At 36.5% G+C, this 7,074-nt stretch overlaps 1 pseudogene; it reads right to left on the bottom strand.

The window, feature by feature from the left end:
* Positions 1-5,864: 5,864 nt before the first annotated feature.
* On the bottom strand, positions 5,865-6,536 carry LOC147887569 (secreted RxLR effector protein 161 pseudogene; annotated as a pseudogene).
* Between the last annotated feature and the right edge of the window lie 538 nt (positions 6,537-7,074).

Here is a 7,074-nt window from a genome sequence, read left to right as displayed (position 1 = left end):
TGGTTCAAATGGTGGGAACAATGAATAGCACATTAGGGGAGCATCAACAAGGATGTGAGTATAACCTTACTTCACTTGTGATACATAGATTTTTGAGTTAGAAGATTTTATAATAGATTTTAAATTTATTGATAGGTCAATAAATGTTCGTGGGAGTGTGCACAAATCCCAAGCATCAACTTATCTAAGAGCATCCATGCTAGTTGGTTGGCAGTGGGTGAAGGAGGAAGAAGAAAGATTTCATTGTATGATGCATGTGTTATTGATGTATTGAACTCCTATATTCAAAGTGCAAAGCGTTTGGGCTTCTTGGCAGGTCGTTTCATTGGCTCAGGGCCTAGTCTTGAGTCCATGCTCTCAAGGATTGAGAGGCAGCAAACACCAAGTTCGCGACAGGGTGATTCAAGGGGCTATAGCAGGTACCCTTATGTATCATCAGCCATTATTGCATGGTGAAAATGAGACAGTGTAGAGAAAAAAGAGAGTCAAGGGCAATGCCATTAGCTCCCACAGGCCAAGATATGTAATGGAATCTAAGCAATGCAAAGTTTGAGGCATCAGATTAGATTAGAACCCATCGGATGAAGCACGAGCGATGCTAAGGAGATTGACATGGAAGATGGAATTGGTCATGAGAATTTTGTAGACACTTCAGATAGCTCAGTGTGCGTAGATGAAGTTGATGTATCTCGTGAGCAGTGGGCCTTGCGCAGGATGCCTACTCATTGTGTTAGAAAGTGCTTTGGTATGGTGGGTAGGAAAAATTGTGATAATACACTCAAAAGTCGTGCAATAGGTTTGGTTGCTCCATGCTTTTGTTCTAAAAGAACCTACAAAGACAAAACCATAGCACAGTGGTTGTGGTTTTGCAACCATGATGTCGAGCACACAAAGAGAGTAAAGAAGCAGGTGAAATAGGTACCAACTATTCCTATATTATGGCCTATAGCAATGGGAACAAATGTGTCTAGAGAAGATTTATTAAGTCTTACAATGGCAAGGTTTCAAACTCTCGGTATTGTAACTCTTAATTTCAAGGAAAATACAATTTCAACGCAATGTGACGAGGGTGGTTCAAGTAGTAGGCGACAAAAGTGGAGGCATGGTGTTTCAAAAGATGCACAAAAAAGACTCGATGTAGCTAGTGAGATGGCCATAACCTTTCTGGAAGAGGTGATTATGAATCCTAAAGAACATGTCATTTTTTTTTTGCTCACAAAAAGCTGTTATGATGTCCACATCAAAGGATAGCCAAGCTGTTCATGTCCTGATTTCCAAAAAAGGGTGGCAGCACAAAAGGCTTTTATTGCTTGCAAACACATGTATTATGTGTATGTGTACACTTTGGGATTGCAACCCAAGGAACAGATGGTGATCCATAAACCTTTATTGACCCCAATGGATGTTTCTTTCATACTTAGTCAAGAATGCATTCTTCACCCTATTGCGTGAAACCTTCAGTGTGGAGTTTTTTGGAAGGAAACTCATATGTGTGGGAATGAATCTCTGCTTATCATTGTATCAAGAGTAGTTTTTGATCTTTATTCTCTGGGATATTGTTTGGTTCAAATGTTACGTTGCCAGTGCTCTTGCCCATCTATGTATTTTTAAGTTGATTAGTGTACACAATGTTGTTTTTGTGCTTTTTCTATCCTCTCTATAGTAAGCTATTCTCACACTATAAATTTAAATTCAAAAAACTTTATGTAAAATATAAAAGCTTCAAAACATAAAAACATTTATAAAAGCACGAAAAGAAAAGCTCATTAAAATAATGCACCCGGTCATATGGAGGAAGGATATTCTAGGTACCTCTTGCATATGGAGGCATTAATCCTATGATGAGGTCATAAGGATACTGTAGGGGGATCAAGGCATAGCGTCCCCAATCGGGGTTTTGGGGGAGTCCAAGGGGCACAACATCCCCCAATGGCGGTTTTGGGGGAGTCCAAGGGGCACAACATCCCCCAATGTGGGTTTGGGGACAAAGCTCCCATACCCCTAGTAGGGGGTCCGAGGGTAGCAGTAAGACCTATGTATACTTTCGCACAAAAAATCGACTGTTAAAGTCCTACACGAATTTATGTAAAAGTTGATTTTTTTGACTATATTCTCCTTACTATCAAAGTGTCTATTTGTGATAGTATGTACATCATTAAATGTGATATATCTATGAGAATATATTCATATTGATGATGATATTTCCTATTGATGTACCCATTTCAATTTTTCCCTTGTCTCTCTCATCTCTCTAATATTTTAATTTTTTCAAAAAATGTATTCTCTCATGTATACACTTTTGAAACTGGTTATTTTCTATTGTGTCTTCTGTGTTCTTTTCTAGATTAGTGCTCATGAAATCATCCTAACATAGCATTTCTTGTTTTTCTTCTTCATTATGGTTTAGAATTTGTTGACACAGTGTATTTCCTCTACAATTTCAAATTTCGTGCTTCTACTCTTAGTATTTTGTACTCCTTCTTCTTGATTGGGTTTAATCTAAGCACCCTAATTAAAGTATTAGTGTTTCTTCTTGATTAGGATTTTTGTTTGTATTGAAAACACTTTTTTTCTCTACAATACAATGTCCTACATTGATGTAGTCTTCCTAAACCACTATTAAACACACGAGACTAAATCACCATTCTATTTTTGATAGGAGGTCTTCCTAATTTGTGATTCTATGTGACGTGAAAGGTGTTCCCAAATCACCACTCTATGTAATACCAGATCACCACTCTACACAAGAACAAAACGCTACTCTATTATTGAAAGTCCACAATATCAAAAAATTTGCAACTTGCAAGTACACTATTTCAATTCTAATTTGTAATATGTGTTCTAATGTTTTTATGGTTTAGCATCATGCTTAATAGATAACTAGGTATACTTGATTATAATTACTCATTATCTACATTTTTATTTTTTGTGCTTTATTATGCTTTTGCTAAATATTTAGGTTTATCATGCTTACTCCATAATTAAATATAGATGATTATATTTAAAAATTCTAATTAATATTATAATCCTACAACAAATGTCATTCTTTTCTATTAATCATTTTAATAATTTATAAAAAACCAACAAAAAAATTTCAAATATGCATAGAAGGCTAGCCTTGTTCATTACATTAAAGACCGGTACTATTTTTGATATCCCTTGTCTCTATTTTGCTATCTTTGTAGATGGTGTAGGTTTTTCCTCCTTCAGCCTTGTTTTTGCTCAATAGTTTTATACCTTACTTTTATACATTATGGTACATACTTGAAATGACTTGCTACGGAGAAAGACACAAAAGCAAACCTCATTTCATAATGGGTATTTACATTTGATTGTGCTCCTGAATAAAGGCCTATATATGTTTTAAAATTTATGAATGTATATCGTGCACTTTTCATAATGGGTATTTACATTTGATTGTACTCCAAAATAAAGACCTATATATGTTTTAAAAGTTGAATGTATATCATGCACTGATGTATTGCACCACATGTTCATTCAATTGAATAGGGTTGTATGTAATAGGATTGACCAAGTGGCAAAATAATAATAGGATACGTGATTTATTTTATATGCATGTAACTAAAATTTTGATAGATATTTTCTAACACATTCATGCAACTAAAACTTTGATACCTAATTTATAACACATTTAAAACTTTGATAGCTCACTTATAAAACATTCATGAAATTAAAACTTTGATAGCTAATTTCTAACACATTTATGCAACTAAAACTATGATAGCTAATTTCTTTATAAATCATTTTGCAACCTTATGACATTTACATAGCTATACATTTCTTTTATGATCCTATGTGTGGCAAGAACACTTGCTTACATATCATACATATATCAGTGTATGTAGGATTTGACCATGTGGAAAAAACTTGCCTACATAGGATAAATATTTTGCTATATGTACGATTGGACCATGTAGCAAGAACCATATCAAGAAAATGGTACTTGAATTCTACAAAACATATCAAATCACATTTAGATAGATATATTTTCTATTTATAATCCTTTCAAGTGTAATACTTTACCATGTGGAAAAAACCCTATCCTTTCAAGTGTAATATTTGACCATGTGGAAAAAACCCTATCCTACATCTCATGAGTATTTAGTGTCCTTTTTTCTTGAATTTTAGGTAAAAATATAATTTACTGCTATAAAACAAGACATCTCAAGAAAGCATTTTTTTGCAATCTTATAACATTTATGTAGCTAAACATGTTTATGTTATGATCTTATGTATGGTAAAAATCCTTGCTACCATATGTAAGATGTATGATATGTGAGAAAGAATCCGTGTTTACATATCATACATATGGCTATATTTGATCATGAGAGGCAAGAACCCTTGCCTAAATATCATAAATATTTGGATATATGTAAGATTTGACCATGTGGCAAGAACACTTACATACATACACACACATACACACACAAATATATACATAAATATAGACTTGTATACACACACACACACACACATACATGCATGCATGCATGTATATAAAAATACATGGGTACATAAATTCTATGAAACAAAACATCTCAACAAATTATTTTGTAACCTTATGACAACAACATAGCTATATATCATACATGTGTGTGACAAGAAGCCTTGCCTACATATCATAAATATTTAGCAATATGTAAGATTTGACCACCATGTGGTAAGAACTTACCTACATATTATGAATGATGTTGATACACCATAATCACAAAAGAATAATTATGGTGTATTTAGGTGGTTTATTCTCTATTTAAGAGTTTTGGGAAGAAAAGAAAGGATATACTAATATTAATAATAATGATGATGATAACAAAATAAAGAATGAAAAGCAAAAGAAAAGGACCAAGGTGGTAAAAGGTGAAGATAAGATAAAATATGGAGTAAGATATTACTAACCTTATGTAAAGCCATGGGTTTATGATTGCAAGGCTATGACTTTGGAGGTATTCAATGAAGTATCCAAGGGAGGGACCCACCAAGAAGGCTCTAAGTAGAAAAGATAGACAGGGGAATTTTTTAAAAATATGTACACTTTGAAACTATAAAATTTTAGCTAATGTTTTGAAGTTTTTGCCCATATTTTAAAGCTTTGAGCTGAAAGATGCAAAGCAAATGGTGGCCAGCTAGTACAAAGCCTTCTCACATTGGGTGTTACCTTATCTTATCCCTCTCCTTGCCTATATAAAGGACCACTTTTCTTGTAAAATAGGTTCACATTGGGTGTTACCTTATCTTATCCCTCTCCTTGACTATATAAAAAACCACATTTCTTGTAAAATGGATACACACACACACACACACGCGCGCGCGCGCAAGGAGGACTCCATTAGGGCATTAGGACTTCTTTCTCCATACCCATATTTGAATACCATGCTCAAATTACTCTTCATGGTGATGTTTTATTTCCTTTCTGGTGTTTATCACTCATAATATTCTAATCCTCCCTTGTTTATCTCATTTTGATTATGTGTTTTCCTTAAGAATGGATTTCCATATTGTTCTTTTGTACTCTCTCTCTCTCTCATAGTTTCCTAGTCCACTCTTGTTGGAACACGGATGCAAGCACGAACAGGAAGCATGAAGGAGATGAAGCTCGGGAGCGCACAACACACAGTATGTCTTCGTTAGTGTGCACAGTACAAAAGATACAAAGGTTATGCCCTAGAATGAGACTGGGCATATATCTAGTGCACGGGGGAAAAAACCTCCTAAAGAGGGAAAAAGTGCCCCGGTAGTCCTAAGTGTGATCACACACATCACTACCATAATACATCAACAAATCCCCCCTGGGAGTGATGCGGTGATCAAGAGCTAGCACTGAATGTATAAGGAAGGGCCAAGCCCTACAAGGTGATCAATCCACAAAGGTTGTCCTGTGTCGGCACATATACCAAGCTGATCTCTCCTGCTGAGAGTCTCTCCTTGACATAGTGATAGTGCACCTCAATGTGCTTTGTGCGAGCATGAAACACCGGGTTCCTCGCAACTGCCAATGCGCTCTGACTGTCAGTGTAGATGGTGGTGGCAGTCTCCTGTCCAACACCCAAATCAACCACAAGGCGTCTGAGCCAAACACACTCAACCGTAGCTGTGAAGACTGCCCTGTACTCAGCCTCACAACTGGAGGTGGCCACTGTAGGCTGCTTCTTGCTCAACCATGATATGCATGAGCTTCCAAGCATGAAGCAAAAACCACTAGTGGACATGCGGGTGTCATAACAACCAGCCCACCAATCTGAGTCCGAAAAAGCATGCAAATCTGGCAGTAAGGTACCCCCCTTGGGATAAAATAACCCAAGATGTATAGTGCCATGTAAATAGCGAAAAATCCGCTTAACTGCCTGCCAATGCTTAGACCCTGGGCTATGCATAAACCTGCTCACCTGTGAAACTGCAAACTGAATATTTGGCCTGGTTATGCATACATAGATGAGACATCCAACACTTTGCTGATAGAGAGTGACATCGAAGTGATCTCCAGCGTCATGAAGACTTAATTTCAAACCTGTCTCCATAGGAGTAGCAATAGGTTTGCTGTCCTCAAGGCCAAATCTCCTCAACAATGTCTCTACATATTGTGTCTGACACAATGCAATCCCTTCAGCACATTGTTTAAACTGAATGCCCAAGTAATGATGCAAAAGCCCCAAGTCGACATCTCAAACGAGGCATTCAAATCAGCCTTAAAATCAGCAATATGCATCTCATCAGGACCAGTGAGCAGCATGTCATCATCGACATAGAGAACAATGATCAGAAATACAGCACCCACACGTTTGACATACAAGGTGCTCTCAGTTGAACTGTTATGAAAACCAAGTGCTGACAAATAGGCATGTATCTTTTCATACCAAGCACGAGGTGCTTGTTTCAAGCCATACAAAGCCTTTTTCAACCTGCACACTTTGTTTTCCTGCCCTTTCTGCATAAAACCACGAGGCTACATTACATAAACTTCTTCATGCAAATCCCCATTCAAGAATGCAGTTTTGATGTCCAGCTGATGTACATTCCAACCATTGTAGGCTGCAATAGCACAGATGCTATGAATGG

Source organism: Dipteris shenzhenensis, chromosome 23, assembly GCF_047967505.1.
Source record: "Dipteris shenzhenensis isolate YYH24624 ecotype China chromosome 23, Dip_SZ_1.0, whole genome shotgun sequence".
NCBI classification, from domain to species: Eukaryota; Viridiplantae; Streptophyta; class Polypodiopsida; order Gleicheniales; family Dipteridaceae; genus Dipteris; species Dipteris shenzhenensis.
This window is presented reverse-complemented; position numbering and strand designations above follow the sequence as displayed.